At 42.3% G+C, this 20,513-nt stretch overlaps 1 pseudogene; it reads left to right on the top strand.

Moving 5' to 3' along the window:
• The first annotated feature begins 7,922 nt into the window (after positions 1 to 7,922).
• Positions 7,923 to 19,883, top strand: LOC108312796 (annotated as a pseudogene).
• Positions 19,884 to 20,513: the final 630 nt, after the last annotated feature.

Below are 20,513 nucleotides of genomic sequence, written 5' to 3'. Positions count from 1 at the left end.
AGTCTTACAGTTCTTGAGGTCAGTTATCTGAATTGGGTTTTCCTGGTGCAGATCCAAGGTATATCAGGAGTTCTAGAGAAAATCCCTTTTCTCTTCTCCAATTTTGTAGTTCCTTGAGCTTTGTTCTCCAGGTTTTTAGTAATTGGATCAGATCCACATAGATTATCAAGGATATTCTCCTTTACTGGAAGTCAACTGATTGTCGACGTTAACCACAACTACAAATCTCTTCACAGCAACATCTTGAGTAGTATTTAATTGAATAGGTAGGTAATATAGTCCATCCAAGTTGATATATAAAACTAAATGTCATATTTTACTCTTAGCAACTTGGCACCTATACATACGTATCCACTTAAGCCTAACTAGTATGCAAATTAAAACTATAACAGTCATACTTTTGCCAACTGTCCAACATACAATTGAAAACACACTAACCTTTTTGTCACCAACACAATGCATAGTCATTGGATGATGTTTGCTTTTCTCCTCTATAATTCTGTAACTTAAATACTGTGATGTAAAATTAACTATTATTAATATATCTTATATTGGATGTGAATGCGATAAGAGAGGGAAGCTCCATGGCGTGTGCCACTGAGACTTGCCCTGCCTCACACAGTGCTACAGCTCCCAAACATATTCATAACAAAATAATTAAGAAACAATCATAACAATTAGAGTCCTTGTTTGTATCAGTGATTACATGGTCACAGCTCTCATTTAGAACTATTTTCTTCCACTGCACATTTCATATTCCCTTTGCCTACTAGAGTGACCCAAACCTTCATTGTTGCAGAGTCTAGACCATTAATAGTCCTGCCTGATTTGAATTGTTGTATTTTTCCATTTACTTTAATTATAGGACACAATAGTACTCAGACATGCCCTATACTATCTCCTATATTTCATATATATCAAATTCAAGAGTGTAATTTGGGTCTCTCTGGGTGAAAGCATTTCTCCCTGTGACACTGAGACTTCTAGGCACACAGAGAGAAACACTGTAAGATGGAAATCAAAATTTTTTCTATTGGATCACTAAGGGTAATACTAGTAGGGCCATTTCCATTTCATGGTCACTGAGAAGCTCTCCTTTTGCAATGTTGCCTTTTTAAAGGCATTTGATTCGTACTATCCAGTGCTGATATTTTCATTTCCTCTGTTGCCACATCATGGCATGAGCTACTTTCTGGAATTCTTAACCCATAAACCTTGGCTATGGGAGAAACAGTACCCTATATTGGACATTAATTCATAACATTTATAACCTCCCAGAGAACTTTACCCCAGCTCTACAAGGTATTGCCCCCTAGCTGTTATTGTTCCTGAAGTTATTTCTGTGGTTCCAGAATGCATAACTGGAATAGATACACTCAGCAACTGGCAAAGAAATCTCAGCAGAATTGAGAGGTTTGTTATCCCCAGCTTTATTGGTATCTTCCCATATGTCCCCATTCCAATTTTCAAGCTCCTATTACTTTCAATCAGTTGTTCTCATTTTAATAGAAGGCATCCTGCAAGGTTTAGAATTTAATTTGCATTTTAATTCAGACACTGGTAGAGTCTGCATAGTTTGAGTTGGGAATTTGAATCCCTGATCTCATCTTTTTCTTTCCCCATTTTCTCCAGTGTGGTTAGAAGCAACCATTCAATCCTAAAATCCTCCTTAATTTGACTAAAATATTATAAGGTATCAAATACATGCTTATGCGGAAACTTGTCTTCTATGAGGTTGCCTTTCATAAGGCATTTAGGTATTCGATGAGTAGTATCCAAAGGTGATATTTTGCTTCTCTCTCTTGCCACATCGTGTCATGGACTGGAGTTGTAAAAGTTAGAACAATCTAGATAAAGAGTTGCTTTCTTCTAGTTTCCAACAACATGTCTTTCATTTTCTTCTGAGTCCCCAACAGAAGCACCTTTAATGTTCCTATTTCTGCTAACATTCTATTCTAGATATGAATATTCTTCAAACTATTACCAGTGGCAGGTATCCAAGTTACCCCGAGTTACCAGCAGCATATCGCATGTGTCTGTAGCAACTTCAGTTTTTGCCTCCTCAGAAGAAAGAATTTGACCAAGGGGTATAAAGCAGAAAAAGAGACCAAGAAAAGTCTCATAGAAGGAGTGTAAGTTTATTTTTAAAAGGCCTTCTAACAGGAAAGAAAGGAACATTTTCTTGGAAGATAGTCAAGTGGGCACCTGAAGGTCAGAGAGCACATTGAACCTTGATCTTAGAACTTCATAAGTTTCCCATGATTATTTCCCATGATTCTTCCCTTGGGGAATGCTTCCCGCATGTGCAGTGCCCTCCTTAACCTTGGGAACTGAGCACACGCAGTGTGTTTCGGGAATTGTACACATGCCCATCTGAGGCTTTCTTTCTTTTTCTAGTGGTGTGTACCTGGAAGATCATACTTTGCCATTTTGTCTCTGAGTGCACATGCCCAGGAAGGTTCTTCTCCTTGGCATCTGCTTTCAATTAACACTTTAGTGTTAATAGCTGTGGATTATCAGGAGATTGTCTCTCTCTGGCACATAGGCACTGGCTACCGAATTATCATTTTTAGAGAGGCAATGTGATAATTGTTGAACCATCACCTGCCATTCCTAGTGGGTTGGGGAGAGCCCTCTCCTGCCCTGCCCATACCTAACTATCTGTAACAAAACCATATAAGCTTTTCCCTCCATGCTGCTTGCTTCCCTCAGAGACCTCATTGGAAGCATTTCAACGTCCCTCTATCTACCAATAGTGTGTTTAGGCAGTGTAGACTTTCTCTATCATGCATTTCAAAATTCTTCCAGTTTGTATCTACTCCTCAATTCCAAAGCTGCTTGTACATTTTTAGGTATTTTTTTACACACCTCATCTCTACTACCAATAGCTTCTGTAACAAATGGCCACAAACATAGTGATCTAAAATGACAGAGCTGGGTGTAATGACCCATGCTTTTAGTCCTAGCTACTCAGGAGGCTGAGGCAGGAGGATTGTTTGGACCCAAGAGTTTAAAAACAGCCTGGGCAATGTAGAGAATACATTGTCTGTAAGAGAAGAGAAGTAAAGAAATTTATTATTTCACAGTTCTAAAGGCCTAAAGCCCAAAATCACTGTCTTGGCTGAAACCTAAGTATGAGCAGGGATATGCTCCCTCCAGAGTTCAGAGAATAATCCCTGCCTCCTCCAGCCTCTGTTGGCTGCCAGCATTCTGTGGCTTATGGCTGCATCCCTCCAATCTTCAAGGGTCAGCATCTTCAAACCTCTCTCTGCCCCGTCTTCTCTTAGCCATCCCTGTTTGTGTCATATCTTCTTCTGCATTTAGGACCCACCTTGATAATCCAGGATAATGTCCTCATCTCGAGCCTTAACTTAATCACATTTGCAAAGACCTTTCTCAAATAATATAGCATTTACAGGTTTAGTAATTAGAACTCGTTATCTTTTGGGGTCATTATCTTTCTCACTATAGTATAGTCTTCCCCATGGAAAATATATTTGCCCCGTACCAACATTCAAAAGGCCTCAACCCATTACACTATCAATTTAAGTGAAAAATCTCATCTAAATATCATTAGTTTAATACTAGAGAAACTTTTTTTTTATGTTTGTGGTGGGATAGGTGATAATATAATGGAGATTGAAACATGTTACATATATAGAGCTAAGGTTAGTGGTTGTAAAGTCTTTCATAGGAAATGTATGAGTTGGCCAGAGTAAAGCAGTGGGTATGATACTCATACTCAAAGGAATAAAATTGTAAGCAGTAAAGTCATAACAAAAAAGTTAATTGTTTAAGTTTCTGGAATATACACATTATAAAATCCTTCTAAAATGAAATTGTTGTAGGACTATTTATCATAATGATGTTAGCATACTCAGGCAAGAAGAATAGGCAAATAACCCTGCTGCATATTTCATATTAAAGCCCAATACACATTACGTTTCTCCTTCAGTTAAGTCTACGAGAGTACTCAAGTAATTTCTTTTAAAGTTGAAATAAATCACATTATGGTAAGTGACCATGAGAAAAAAATTAATCATAACTATCCCTAGATAATTATAAGAGTTGATAGTGTAAATGACCCACTTATTAATATAACTGATAGGAAAGTGATTGGTAAACTTACTACATATGAAATTGCGTGGCTGCTCCTCATGCCCCAATTTAAGATGGAATAACTTAAATTTGAAGCTCATCTGGATCTTAGCATGGAGTATGCAGCTAAGCTTGATACTGATAAAGTAAACAATGTCCCCAAGCTTTTATTGATTAATGGATATGGCATAGGCAAGAGAATCAATATTGTTAATGTAAGGTAAGAGACTAGACTGATGCAATGATAAATAATAATATAGAGGAAGCTAATGATTATGATTCCTGAAGACAGCGTTTCTACTTAGTTGTAGCAGTCCATAGGGGGAACTAGCAGTAGGTCTTTCTCAAATTTGTATATGTCTTAAAATTTTGTGTACAATCAATATTAAGAATGGTATGGCTAATTGAATAGAAATAACTAAGAATAGTTGAATAACAATCAATATATTGGTAAGAACAAGAATTATACCTCTGATCACAAATGTCTAAGCCTTACACAAATAACAAACCATCACCTTAACCAGCTCCATTTGGGGTAAAGTTAGTATTTATTATTTGGGTTAAGATTATTTCATCCATTAATATAAAGTGATTTTGAAAACTTGGCCTTGTTTCTGGTGTCTTTTCTTTAAAATAGAAGCCAGTCAGGAATGGTAAACTTGTTACTGCAAGGCTTTCCATATTTAGGGAGGACAAAGACATAACAAAGAAAGAAAACTTCAGACCAGTATCACTGGTGAATGTAAATGTAAAAATCCTCAATAAAATATTAGCAAACCGAATCCAGCAATACATCAAGAATTCATTCACCATGATCAAGTAGACTGTACTTGTGGGTTGCAAGGTGGCTCAAATATATAAATCAATAAAAGTGATCCACCACATAAACAGAATTGAAAGCGACCATATGATGGTCATCTTAATAGACACAGAAAGGCTTCTGATAAAATCCAACATCCCTTCATGACAAAAACCCTCAACAGACTACGCATCCAAAGAACATGCCTCAAAATAATAACAGCCATCTGTGATGAACCAAGCAAACATCATACTAAATGGGCAAAAGGTGGAACCGGCTGTGTGCGGTGACTCACACCTATAATCCCAGCACTTTGGGAGGCTGAGGTGGGTGGATCATGAGGCCAGGAGTTCAAGACCAGCCTAGCAAACATGCTGAAACCCTGTCTTTACTAAAAATACAAAAATTAGCCAGGTGTGGTGGCATGCGCCTGTAATCCCAGCTATTCAGGATGCTGAGGCAGGAGACTCACTTGAACCCAGGAGGTGGAGGTTGCAGTGAGCCAAGATCATGCCACTGCACTCCAGCCTGGGTGACAAAGCAAGACTCTGTTTCAAAAAAAAAAAAAGGTGGAACCATTGCCAGTGAACTGGAACAAGACAAGGAAACTCCCTCTCACAACTCTTACTCAACATAGAACTAGAAGTCCTAGCCAGAGAAATCAGGCAAAAGAAAGAAGTAAAAGCATCCAAATAGAAAAATAAGAGTTCAAACTATATCTCTTTGCTGACAATATGATTCTATACTTACAAAACCCTAATGACTCTGTCATGAGGCTCCTGGAACTGACAAACAACTTTAGTGACATTTCTGGATACAAAATGGAACAAACCCAAGTGCCCATCAAGGATAAACTGAATAAATAAAATGTGGCACATATACACCATGGAATACTATGTAGCCATGAAAAGGACGAATTCATGTCCTTTGCAGGGACAGGGATGAATCTGGAAACCATCATTCTCAGCAAACTGACACAAGAACCAAAAACCAAACACTGCATATTCTCACTCATAGGCAGGTGTTGGACAATGAGAACACATGGACACAGGGAGGGGAACATCACACACTTGGGTCTGTTGGGGTTTGGAAGGCCAGGGGAGGGATAGCAGGGGGTGGGGAAATTGGGGAGGGATAACATTAGGAGAAAAACCTAATGTAGGCAGCAAACCACCATGGCATGTGTATACCTATGTAACAATCCTGCAAGAGCTGCACATGTACCCCAGAACTTAAAGTATAATAAAAATAAATAAATAAATAAATAAATAAATAAAAATCAATGTACAAAAATCAGGAGCATTTCCTTTTTTTTCCTACTAAAATATATTATAATAGCTGGTGTTAACAATTTGCATAACAAAAGCCAAATTATATTAATAACATTGTAACATTCTGTAAGCCCCTTCATTTGAAAAACATTCAATGTTTTCTTCAAAACTGTTACACTCTCAAAGTTAGTCTTGCAAATTAATCATCAACAAAAATTCTACATATTTGGAAGCAAATAGAAGCCAAACTGCACAATGGTTCAATTTTGATCACAGGTCAAAGATCAACAGTTTCACATCGTGCCTGTAATATACTTGATGCTGCTTCCCAAATGCTCAGTAATTCATTGCATGGACACTGGAGAATGGGACTGTGATGCAGTTTTCTCTTTTTCTTTAAAGTACATCATTCTTAACAGCAACTGGATTACAAAGAAGTAGATACTATGCAAACTGCATACCATATATCACACACAAAAATCCTATGGAATTCCCATGAATATACTGAAGTAATTCAGACAGTTGAGAAAATTTGCTCAAAGATTCTTCCCAAGTTTATGAATACTAGTAATCTAAGCATCGTGGAATAATGACCACAGAAGCAATATACGATGCCTTGACTTTTTTGATCAATAGTTGACAGTTCCTGGAAAGGGTCCAAAAGACATGGAATACTTCAGAAAGAGACTTTTATTTTAGCATCCTTGTTAGTTTATATAGCTTCTTACTTAACTAAAAGCTCTCCCACCTCCATACCACATTACCCAAAACAACCACAATCTAGCCATTTTCAGATTATTCTATACACCAATAATGTTCAGGCTGAGAGTCAAATCAAGAATACACTCACATTCAAAATAGCCACAAAGAAAATGAAGTACCTAGGAATACAGCTAACCAAGGAAATGAAAGATCTCTACAGAGAGAACTACAAAACACTGCTGAAAGAAATCAAAGACAACACAAATACATGGAAAAACATTCCATGCTGATGAATCGGAAGAATCGATATCATTAAAGTGGCCATACTGCCCAAGGCAATTTACAAATCCAATGCTGTCCCTATCAAACTACCAATGCTGTTCAGGTTAAGAGTCAAATCAAGAATACACTCCCATTCAAAATAGCCACACACATATACACCATGGAATATTATGCAGCCATCAAAAACGATGAGTTTGTGTCCTTTGTAGGGACATGGATGAACCTGGAAACCATCATTCTCAGCAAACTGACAGAAGAGCAGAAGATCAAACACCGCATGTTCTCACTCATAGGCGGGTGTTGAACAATGAGAACACAGGGACACTGGGAGGGGAGCACTACACACTGGGGTCAGTTGGGGGGAAATAGAGGAGGGACGGTGAGGGGTGGGGAGCTGGGGAGAGATAGCAAGGGGAGAGATGCCAGAGGTAGGTGATGGGAAGGAAGGCAGCAAATCACACTGCCACGTGTGTACCTATGCAACAATCTTGCATGTTCTTCACATGTACCCTAAAACCTAAAATGCAATAAAATAAATAAATGGGGGAAAAATAGCCACAAAGAAAATGAAATACCTAGGAATACAGCTAACCAAGGAAATGAAAGATCTCTACAGAAAGAACTACAAAACACTGCTGAAAGAAATCAAAGACAACACAAATACATGGAAAAACATTCCATGCTGATGAATCGGAAGAATCGATATCATTAAAGTGGCCATACTGCCCAAGGCAATTTACAAATCCAATGCTGTTCCTATCAAACTACCAATGCCATTCTTGCTGTGCCTGCTTCTACTGCTGCTCAAGGCAGCCCAGCTCTACCTGCATCGGCAGTGGCTGCTGAAAGCCATCCAGCAGTTCCCGTCTCATCCTTCCCACTGGCTCTTTGGGCACAGCCAGGAGGTAGGAAGGAGTTGACAGGAGAGTGGGAGGGCAGGCTGGGCCGGGGCTCTAAGATACTTGTTAATCGGTCCACAGATGCTTGTTCTTCCTTTCAACTCAATATTAATGATCCCCTACCGCACAACCTCTAATCTTCCTTACTCCCCAACTAGACTGGAAATTCCACACAGGTAAGGATCATAGCTGTGTCCTAATGCAGTTCCTGAGCCACACTTGGCACATGGTGTGTGTGCAGTAAGCCTCTGCTGAATGAAGGAGCCTGCCTCACTGTAGGGCAAGCTGCCTCAGAGCTGGGAAATATGGTTGTCAGAAGGAGGTGGGCAGAGATTAGATACTTATGTGGTAGACAGTTGCTTTGAGTTACTAGAAGCAGTTGAAATGAAAGGTTGGCTACATGGACCGTCACTAGGATCCAACGTCTGTGAGGATTCCAGATGAGATTAAAGGAAAGCTGAGTCCTGAAAGCTGAGGAGAGGTGACTGCGCCGTGGCAGAGTAGAAGGGCATTCCGGGTAGAGAAAAGAGCACGTGCCAGGTCCAGATGAGTGAGCAGGTGTAGCTGGTGCTCGAATCAGCAGCAGTGGTGGCAGCAGCGTTGGAGCTGAAACAAATGGGTGATGGTGGAATTGCCAGCAAGGCTGGAGGCAAAAGTCAAAGCCAGAAAGCCAAGGGCTTTGTGATACACATCAAAGAGTTTAGAAAGCTGACTCTATTGAATAGGAGTGGTGAGAGAGGGCATCCTTGTCTAGTGCCAGATTTCTTAGGGAATGCTTCCAGTTTTTGCCCATTCAGTATGATATTGGCTGTTGGTTTGTCATAAATAGCTTTTATTATTTTGAGATACGTTCCGTCAATACCTAGCATATTGAGGGTTTTTAGCATGAAGGGCTGTTGAATTTTGTCAAAGGCCTTCTCTGCATCAATTGAGATAATCATGTGGTTTTTGTCTTTCGTTCTGTTTATGTGGTGAATTACGTTTATAGACTTGCGTATGTTGAACCAGCCTTGCATTCCCGGGATGAAGCCTACTTGATCCTGGTGGATAAGCTGTTTGATGTGCTGTTGCAATTGGCTTGCCAGTATTTTATTGAAGATTTTTGCATCTATGTTCATCCTGGATATTGGCCTGAAGTTTTCTTTTCTTGTTGAGTCTCTGCCGGGTTTTGGTATCAGGATGATGATGGTCTCATAACATGATTTGGGAAGGATTCCCTCTTTTTGGTTGGTTCGGAATAGTTTCAGAAGGAATGGTACCCTCTCCTCTTTGTATGTCTGGTAGAATTCGGCTGTGAATCCGTCTGGACCTGGGCTTTTTTTGTGTGGTAGGCTCTTAATTGCTGCCTCAACTTCAGACCTTTTTATGGGTCTGTTCAGGGTTTCGGCTTCTTCCTGGTTTAGGCTTAGGAGGAGGCAAGTGTCCAGGAATTTATTCATTTCTTCCAGATTTACTAGTTTATGTGCATAGAGTTGTTTGTAATAATCTCTGATGATGGTTTGAATTTCTGTGGAATCTGTGGTGATATCCCCTTTATCATTTTTTATTGCATCACATGCATTCCTATACAACAATAACAGACTTAAAGAGAGCCAAATCAAGAATGAACTGCCATTCACAATTGCCACAAAGAGAATAAAATACCTAGGAATACAACTAACAAGGAACGTAAAGGACCTCTTCAAGGAGAACTACAAGCCACTGCTCAACGAAATAAGAGAGGACACAAACAGATGGAGAAACATTCCATGTTTATGGTTAGGAAGAACCAACAGAGTGAAAATGGCCATACTGCCCAAAGTAATTTACAGATTCAATGCTATCCCCATCAAGCTACCAATGACCTTCTTCACAGAACTGAAGAAAAACACCTTAAACTTCATATGGAACCAAAAGAGAGCCCGCATAGCCAAGTCAATTCTAAGCAAAAAGAATAAAGTGGGAGGCATCACACTACCGGACTTCAAACTATACTACAAGGCACAGTAATCAAAACAGCGTGGTACTGGTACAAAAACAGAGATATAGACCAATGGAACAGAACAGAGGTCTCAGAGGCAACACAACATATCTACAACCATCCGATCTTTGACAAACCTGAAAAAAACAAGCAATGGGGAAAGGATTCCCTGTTTAATAAATGGTGTTGGGAAAACTGGCTAGCCATGTGCAGAAAGCAGAAACTGGACCCCTTCCTGACACCTTACACTAAAATTAACTCCAGATGGATTAAAGACTTAAACATAAGACCTAACACCATAAAAACCCTAGAAGAAACTCTAGGCAAAACCATTCAGGACATAGGTGTAGGCAAGGACTTCATGACCAAAACACCAAAAGCATTGGCAACAAAAGCCAAAATAGACAAATGAGACCTAATCAAACTTCACAGCTTCTGCACAGCAAAAGAAACAGTCATTAGAGTGAATCGGCAACTAACAGAATGGGAAAAAAATTTTGCAGTTTACCCACCTGACAAAGGGCTGATATCCAGAATTTACAAAGAACTAAAACAGATTTACAAGAAAAAAACAAACAAGCCCATTCAAAAGTGGCAAAGGATATGAACAGATACTTTACACAGGAAGACATACATGAGGCCAACAAGCATATGAAAAAATGCTCATCATCACTGGTCATTAGAGAAATGCAAATCAAAACTAGATTGAGATACCATCTCACGCCAGTTAGAATGGCGATCATTAAAAAATCTGGAGACAACAGATGCTGGAGAGGATGTGGAGAAATAGGAACACTTTTACACTGTTGGTGGGAGTGTAAATTAGTTCAACCATTGTGGAAGACAGTGTGGCGATTCCTCAAGGACCTAGAAACATAATTCCATTTGACCCAGCAATCCCATTACTGGGTATATATCCAAAGGATTATAAATCGTTCTATTATAAGGACACATGCACATGAATGTTCATTGCAGCACTGTTTACAATATCAAAGACCTGGAACCAACCCAAATGCCCATCGATGATAGACTGGACAGGGAAAATGTGGCACATATACACCATGGAATATTATGCAGCCATCAAAAACGATGAGCTCGTGTCCTTTGTAGGGACATGGATGAACCTGGAAAGCATCATTCTCAGCAAACTGACACAAGAGCAGAAGATCAAACACCGCATGTTCTCACTCATAGGCAGGTGTTGAACAATGAGAACACGTGGACACAGGGAGGGGAGCACTACACACTTGGGTCTGTTGGGGGGAAATAGGGGAGGGCCAGTGGGGGATGGGGAGTTGGGGAGAGATAGCATGGGAAGAAATGCCAGATATAGGTGATGGGGAGGAAGGCAGCAAATCACACTGCCATGTGTGTACCTATGCAACAATCTTGCATGTTCTTCACATGTACCCCCAAACCTAAAATGCAATAAAATAAATTTAAAAATAAATAAATAAATAAAGTTAAAAAAAAAAAAAGAAAGCTGACTCTAGGCAGCAGGGAGCTCGTAATTCATTGATAAGTGAAAATGAGAATAAGAAACCCAAATCTCAAAATCATAGATCAACACCAGTGCCATATGCATATACCCAGATTCTGTCCCATAAATCTGTAGGTATCCAGCATGTAGAATGCACATAATTTTATAGTTAATCATTTTTCACTTAGTCATACACATTCCAAATGCTATTTTTATCTTAACAAATACTATGTATGCTGGGAAATTCTGAAAATATAACAAGTATGATTATATTCAATTATTGTGTAATTGAATGTTTACGTTAATTCATTTTATTCTCTAAAGATAAATTATTTTACAAATCTGCTTACCGAATGATACAAGTTATGCACGTTGCCCATGGAAATTGTTGTGTTTATGACTTCCAGAGATTTTACACAATGTGAAGACAATGGCTGACTTAAGCTTCTGTAGGCAGCATTGACCCCATAGCTCTACACAGCGGACAGACAGAATCTGACCTGAGATCAAGTGTTGGGGAGAGGACAAGAATCTGGATCAGAGCCTAGATGATCAGAAACAGTCCAAATTCCTGACTTGTACTGGTAGATCCTGAACTACAAGGTCTCTGTGGTTGTCCTGCCCTGCGCTTCACTCCCCCTGCACAGACTAGAAGAACTAAATGAAAGTGTTCATCTGCCTACCCTCATTGACAGTTCCAACAGGATCAGGAACTACAACAGATTCGGAAATGGGTGGAGACATTCCCAAGTGCCTGTCCTCATTGGCTATGGGGAGACAAAGTTCGTGTCCAGCTCTATGACCCTGACTACATGAAGGTGATTCCGGGGAGATCAGGTGAGATTGAAATTTCATCTTGACTCAATCAGCTCTTCCCTGCTGATACAGGCCCCTGAGTCTGTAAAATCCCAGTAGAAAGTGACCGTTGAAACATTAATATTTAAGCCCTGTCCCAACCATCCACAAAGTCCATAGTCCAGGCTACAGCCAAAAGTATTTACTGAGTAATGAATGTTTAAAACAACTGTGTGGGGCTAAATTTGCTGGTTTGTTTCTTTCTTTCTTTCTTTCTTTCTTTCTTTCTTTCTTTCTTTCTTTCTTTCTTTCTTTTCTTTTTTTTTCTCTGTTCTTTCTTGCTGTTTTAAGCTAATAGAGTTAATCTGAAATGAACATTGTCATGTCTTATAGACATTTGGGTATAGGCATATGGCACAGGTGTTGATCTCTAATTTTGCTACTTTTGAGATTTGGGTTTCTTATTCTCATTTTCACTTATCAATGAATTATGACATGGATTTGGTAAGTATAATTGCTTCCAGTCCTGCATCATTGACAGACTAAGCTACCACCAATGGCTCTGTCTTACTCTCTGGCCTGGAGGACATTGCCTATGTTTCTCACCAACTCCTTCCTAGGTCTGTGGGTCTTCTGCTGTGAGAACACTGAATCTGACTTCCTGAGCCCACATTGACCTTCATGGCAGACATGGAAAGGGACAGGAGACAAGTGGGAAATGACACAGGTCAAACTGCCAACAGACAGATATCAACTGATAGAAGCCCGTGGTCTGATAGATCCCCTCTGGGGATGCCAAATTTAGTAGTTTCCAGTTTCCTGTAAAGACTTTTCTTGTCTTTCAGACCCCAAAGTTACAGAAATCTCCAGACTCTTGGCTCCCTGGATTGGTATGTATATGTAAACTAGGACTGTCACCTACTGCCCAGGTAGATTTGCTAAGAGCAATCTCTTTGGCTTATAGAGAACAATAGGTGAGGGGCCACCACTGTCATGACCCCCATCCCTAATCCAGTTTCATGTTCCTTTTTACACACAACAAGACCCCCACCTTTGCTAATGATGGTGTGAGCCCTCCTGAGGCTCAGCTTCTTCCACTTCACTTTGTTCTCTCCAGACATCCTCAGCCTGGTATTTATTTAACATCTGCCCACAACACTTTTCAACTTTCATCTTACAGCTGTCATAATCTCAGGGAGGTATTTGCCCAATTAGGACATTTCCACACCTGAAATTCACATGCTTTCCCTGCCATAGCCCCTGAAGTACCTTCTAGGTTTTCTCTCCTCAGGAACCGCCTTTTCTCTTTCCCCAGAGATCCCTTTCATCCCACCTCCCACCCCCCCATCCCGACACATACACACATCCATCTCTTGGCCCAGGGTATGGTTTGCCCCTGCTGAATGGGCAGAAGTGACGCCAGCAGCGGTGGATGCTGACCCCAGCCTTCCATTATAACATCCTGAAGCCCTACGTGGGGCTCATGGTGGACTCCGTACAAGTGATGCTGGTGAGTCCGTCTTTCTCCCCTCCAGACATCCACTCACAGCACACTCTCACCAATTTAACTCTCAGCTCTGTGACCCACAGAGAGCCATAGGCACAGCCACACAGAATAACACTCTTAGACCATTACTGTGAGAATAGGCTTCCCCAAAAGTGATATGAGAGCAGAGCACCCAGGCATTTGGTTGAATCCACACGTTGCTTATTGTCACAGGAAATGAGAATCATAGTGGATAAATTGTGCCGGGCCTTGTAGACTTCCTTTTGCTTTGACACTTTTCCCTCTAAAGTTGGGGTGCAATCAGTCCCTCCGAACAATCTCAGTTTTCAGAACACTGAAGAGTACTCCTATTATTTATTCATAAGAAATAACAAAAAATGTTTCTAGTCAAGTATAGCTGAATCTAAGAATGCAAAACTTAATTCAGACTCTGTGAGCAGACATGGTTAATGCTGTATTAAAACTTTGAAAAATAGGTATTGGTTTACACCTATTGATTCACAATACCAATTTCAACACTATAGCTGTCCTTTAAGTGAGGGATCCCAAGCACGATATCTGGAGGAAGGGGAAAAGCCGACCTATATTTGCAAAATAATTCTGGAGGATTAAGAAGGTCCATACCCCCTCCCACCACAGGACAAATGGGAGGAGCTCATTGGCCAGGACTCCCTCTGGAGGTCTCTCAGCATGTCTCCTTGATGACCCTGGACACACCATCATGAAGTGTGCCTTCAGTTACCAGGGCAGCATCCAGTTGGACAGGTCAGTGATAACCCCCCAGGTCATGTTCTTATCAACTGCATGGATGTACCCGAGAGGCAAGTGGGGCAGCTTGGGGGCTCACTTCCACAGGAAGAAAGACTTAGGCTGTGAAAGCTCTAATTCCAGACCAGACCAAAACATGCTTCAGCTACAGATTCCTCATCCCTAGCACAGGTAGACCCTGGCTGTTCACAATATCTTATAAAAACCTCAGGATCACAGAGCTCTAAGACAGAAGAAACAAGTGCCTCAGCGATATCTGTCCCCAGTGTTTGAAGCTATCTCTATCCAGATTCCACACTGCCTCCTAAACAAAGGCCTCTTTTACTTTGGTCTCTTCTTCATCCTTTCCCTCAGGGATATCCAATCCTACATCCAGGCCATTGGGGACCTCAAAAACCTGTTTATTGCCCGCATGAGCAATGTCTTTCATCAGAATGACACAATCTACAACCTGACCCCTACCAGCTGCTCAAACCATCGTACCTGCCAGCTTGTCCATCAGCACACAGGTTGTCTCCTCTTCTTGTCTCCTCCCTTCACTAAGCACAGCTAAAGGAGGCTGCCCTGTCTCATCACAGATCCAGGCCCCCTGTTGCCCCTGCAGAAACTGAGACACACCCATGATGGAGATTTCTGTGGAGCAGGGGCTGGGAGCTGAGATGTTAGCGGCAGGCACGGTGTAGGCATTTATCTGTGTCCCCACATGGGGATGGTTACATGAGACCCCATCCAAGCAGCATTCAAACAGAGGCTCTGTGAGTTATGCCACTGCAGAGAGGCCTGCCCTGCCTCACACTGTAATAGAGCTCTTACTCCTGACCATGCACCCACACCAACACTCATGATGAGATCTACCAGGCACCCACATGGGGGCAGGTGAACAGCTGGGACTCCTGGGGGCTGCTGGCATGCTCAGCCTGTAGAGTAACCACTGTTCTGGAACAGATCAAGTGATCCAACTGAGGAAAGCTCGCCTGCAGGAGGAGCGGGAGCTGGAGAAGGTCAGGAGAAAGAGGCATTTGGATTTCCTGGACATCCTTCTTTTGGCCAAAGTGAGTGTGTATAGGAGAGGCCAGAGGCTTTTCCCAAAAGCCCAGAGCAAGAGACCAATCCTGAACTCTCACCTCGTCCTCCCCAGATGGAGAATCGTAGCAGCTTGTCAGGCAAGGACCTCCGTGCTGAGGTGGACACATTTATGTTTGGAGGACATGACACCACAGCCAGCAGCATCTCCTGGATCCTCTATGCTCTGGACACACACCCCAAGGATCAGCAGACGTGCCGGGAGGAGATCCAGAGCCTCCTGGGAGATGAAGCCTCCATCACCTGGTTAGTGTGGGCTCAGGAGATGCAGGAGCCCTGCCCTTTCCTTAGGGGGATTCACATGGTCTGTCCAGGCCCTGCTGATGTTCAGGATGGACTTTGTTTTAGGAACCACCTGGACCAGATGCCCTACACTACCATGTGCATCAAGGAGGCATTGAGACTCTACCCACCAGTGCCAAGCATTAGCAGAGAGCTCATCACTCCCATCACCTTCCCTGATGGGTGCTCATTGCCCAAAAGTATGAACTTCCTCCATCCACTCACCTAAGCTCTCCACACGGAGATGTGGAGGGTCAGAAATGCACCTGTCCTTCAGCATTTGCAAACCTCTTTAGGTCTCTCATTCCTTGTCAAAAAATGAAAAAATGCTTTATAGTTAGGATGAAAAATTTGAAATGCTTGGCAAAGAGCTTGAACCACGAAAAGTCTGATAAATAAATGTCAGCCTCTGAATGCAGCCTTGGGAATGAAAGCCCCCAAATTCTATTTCATGAAATCAGAAATTCTAGAAAGAATCAGACACGGGTGCAGGAAATGTGGTTCTTTATTGATGGGCTTAAGGCAAATGGGGGAGATCAGAAATCACATGTCATGGGTCAGCAGTTGTCCAGTTTTTGAGGAGCCCTCAGGTTGATGGCAGAGAGGCACTGATGTCCATATCCTATAGCAGACAGAGGCCACCAAGGCTCAACGGCCAAAGGGTCCGGTCTCAGTCCTGTCATGTTCTAGCTGTATGACCATAGACAAGACAATCAGCCTCTGAGACTGAGGTAGCTCTTCTGAAATTTGGGAAAAAAGGAATGTCTTCTTTGGATGGTTGCTGTGGGTATTGAGTGAGTCATGTATATTCCCCAGTGAACCTTGGAGGCATTTGATGAAGGTAGCTGCCCACTGCACTTACTACAGACAGTAAAATACCAATGCTTTCTTGCTTCTCATCCCTGGATTCATGGTTTTCTACTCATTCTTTGAGCCCAGCCCCCATATCATCCTGCTCAAAGCGATGATTTGAAGCAACACTTGTTCCCTGCTGCTAGAGGGAATCTCATGGGTATGATCCGTCTTCTCTCTCTCTTCTATACCCTCCCCATAGGATTGAAAGGCAGCCTTTTCATTTATGGCCTTCACCAGAACCCGAAGGTGTGGCCAAACCCAGAGGTAAGAAGGCCTTGGAGGAAGATGATCTCTCAACACCTTCTCCTACTCATACTTCTGGGGATCCTGTCGCCTTTTGGGTAGATATCAGGGGCTGGACTCCTATCTGTCCTGCATTGGTGCTCTCTTTGCAGGTGTTTGACTCTTCCCACTTTGCCCCAGGTTCTGCTCAACACGGCCACGCTTTCCTGCCCTTCTCTGGAGGATCAAGGTGAGGCACCCTAACACTGGTAATGGAGGTGGAGAAACAGGGGAGTCTCTGGGCACACAGCTGATGCCTATGCTCCCTAATTCATATGTGGCATCTTCACCTATACACTTGGATGCTGGTGTTTGTGGGAAGGAAGCCTAATGCTGATGTCTCTGTGAACAAAACAAAAACTGCAATTCAGGGCGCAGCATGGCGACTTTGTCTCCTTCTGCCTTTTCCAATGTCCAGCCAAAATTCACTGATAGTGTGTGTTCTGAACTTCCGTGTATTCTGGTGTTTTCCTCATTTTAGGAGTATGAATTTTCAATATTAGACTTTTTCAGTAAAATTAATTTTATATATTAGCATTTCTCAATTTTCAGAGATATTAAAGTTGATTTCTCTCTCCCTATATATTGCCAGTGCAGCACATCACCATTTCTACTTAACTCACTAATCTGTTATGTGAAAACACTGAAATCTTTGCATACATTTAGAATTAAGGTGCCTTGCTAGTCCTCCCTTACAAGCCAAACAAGTGAAAGGTTAAGACAGCCCTTTGCAGAAAGTTTAATACCCATATGTGTTGTCTCAAATATTTTGCTGTCTTGTCCAACAAATGCTCATTATGTTACAGCGTTCATATATTTATGTCCCATTTCCCATTTGGCAAAATTGTTTTTGTGTAATGGATTCTCTATAGCATGATCCCACAGCCCACATAGCAAAATGTTGGCAAACACATAAAAATGAGGACAATAACCTGACTTTGAGGGAAGCCCTCTTTTGAGTATATGACAAATAACATTTGAAGACTTCCTGTGTATAGATTAAAAACCACACTTGAAATAGCTGTTGAGTTGGACATGTACACTCCAAAATAACTGATGTGGAAATCCTCAGTGGCTGCAGGAAACATCCGATGAAAAGCTACTGCCAAGAACTATGTAAATTGTTAGTAGAAACATAGTTTTTCTAAATGAGTAATTATGTGAATTCTTCCCATGGTGAGTCCACTTTTACACAATGGTCATTAAGCAAATGTTCCAGAAAGTCCTTCCCCAGCGCTGCTTTATCCCAGGATGAGAACTTCCTCCAAACACTGGCTGTCAATCATGTTGCTGCCACTAGAGGACAGGAGAGCATTCCTAAGCTCCATGTCTAGCCCAGAACTAATATTAACTCTCAGTGTAATCCATTGTATTTTATGCATTTTTAAAACTTAATTAACTTCATTCAAATATACAAGTATTTATTAAGCTTATCTTTGTGGGTTAGTCACTGTGCAGCATGATGGGAAAACAGGAAAAAGGTACTGTCCCTGCGTCTAGTTCATAGTCAAGGACAAAAATGTATTATACAGAAACATATTCTGTGCTCCAGACACACATCACTCCCTCATCCATCCTTTCACTTAGTCACTGAGTGGCTCTTTGAGTGTTTCTGTTCCTGGCACTGGACTGACTATTTATGGATGGAGTGCAGATGCTAACTGGGGGCTTGAGGTGGAAGAGGCACAGCTGGAAGGGGGTGAGAGGCAGGTGGGCCCTGGACTTAGCCTTAAGGATGTGGCAGGCAGAGGTGGAGAGAGGATATTCTCAGCCATCTCCACATGAACAGGGCTAGGACGTGGGCTGACCAGGTAAGAGTTGGGTGAGGCAACAACCCAAGGAGGGCTTGGCTGCTACCTGGGATGCTGTCCCCACTGTGAAGAGTGTGGGAGAGTCTGAGCTGGTCTGTGGCTTCAGTGTGGAAGGAGGGCAAGCAGGGACCCAGAAAGTCCAGGCAAGAAGACTGAGGGATGGTAAGGAGGGACATTTCTGGAGTACAATTAGAAGGCTACAGGTGCTGGTAGACAGATGGGTAAGGGGAGGCAAGCATGGACCACGGAGTTGGAGGAAAGTGGGGCAACAACTGAGCACCACATACCCAGTGCCCTCCCAGGAAGCCTCCCCATTACCCTTCTGACTCCTCTTTCCCACTCATCTGGGTCTCTCTCTAAGAAGCCAGGTCTCTGTGTACCCCTCTATGGAGAGTGCCAGAGAATGTGCCTCTCCAACCCCACAGTGACCTGATCTAGGCTCTATACTAGGGAACCACACACTGTGGAAGAGTGAACAAACCATTGATTAACTCTACAGCAATTCATGTGATTAAACTCTGTGCCTTAGAGCCGTGGTCCTCCTGACAGAGGGTCACAGTCCTGCTCAGAGCAGAGGCAGGAGTTAGGAGCTAGCCTCGGAAGACTGGCAGGCTCTGTCTAAACTCAAGAAAAAGAATGAATCAAGGCCTGGGCAGAGGTGCATGCGGCCTTTAAGGAAAGGATTTGGGGGCCGGGCACGTAGGGGAAGACCCTAAATCCGCAGCTCAAGGGTAGAGCTCAGAGACCAAAGCCTGCCTAGCTCACAATGAGGCCTGAGGCCATTTTTCAATTTACCATCTCTGCCTGGCCCAGGAACTGCATTGGGAAACAATTTGCCATGAACGAGCTGAAGGTGGCCATGACCCTGACCCTGCTGCGCTTTGAGCTGCTGCCTGATCCCACCAGCATCCCAATCCCCATGCCACAAATTGTGCTGGAGTCCAGCAATGGGATCCACCTGCATCTCAGAAGGCTCCCTAACCCTTGTGGGAATAAGGACCAGCTCTGAGGTCCTCCATCTGCCATCCTGTCTTCCTAACCCCTGCTCTTGTCTTCTGCCTGTCTGCCCACTTCCTGCTTTCAATCTGCCCATGTGCCCTTCTTCTCACCTGTTTGCTGTCTTATTTCTGTCTTCCATTTCTCAATCACCTTTCTCCAGGCTCCCTCCCTGCTTGTCTGTCTGTCTCCTACCCACCTGCATCACTGGCTCTCCATCCAACACCCAGTCTCCTGCCTGCCCTCTAGCCTATCTGCCGCTACACCTGACTAACTCCTGCCTACTTGTCTGTACATTGTAGGCATTTTCTATTGCTACTGAAATAAACTACTATAACCTTAGTAATTTTAAATAACAGAAATGTTTCATCTTACAATTCTGTAAGTCAAAGTCAGAAATGGGTTTCAGTGGGTGAAAACAAGTTGTAGACAGGGCCAATCCCTTTTGGGGTGTCTAGGGAAGAGTCTTACCCCTTGCTCTTTCAGCTCCAGAGCTGCCTTTTTTTTTTGCATTCCTTGCTACTGGCCCCTCTCCCTCTTTGAAACCAATGGCATTTTCAAATCTCTCTCTTACTGTCCTCACATCTCTTCCATTCTAATAAAGACCTTTGTGGTTCCATCTAATTCATTCAGATAATCCAGG

This window comes from Cebus imitator, unplaced genomic scaffold (genome assembly GCF_001604975.1).
Source record: "Cebus imitator isolate Cc_AM_T3 unplaced genomic scaffold, Cebus_imitator-1.0 Scaffold129, whole genome shotgun sequence".
Classification (NCBI taxonomy): Eukaryota; Metazoa; Chordata; class Mammalia; order Primates; family Cebidae; genus Cebus; species Cebus imitator.
The sequence above is the reverse complement of the archived record's forward strand: the minus strand, read 5'-3'. Positions and strand labels throughout refer to the sequence as shown.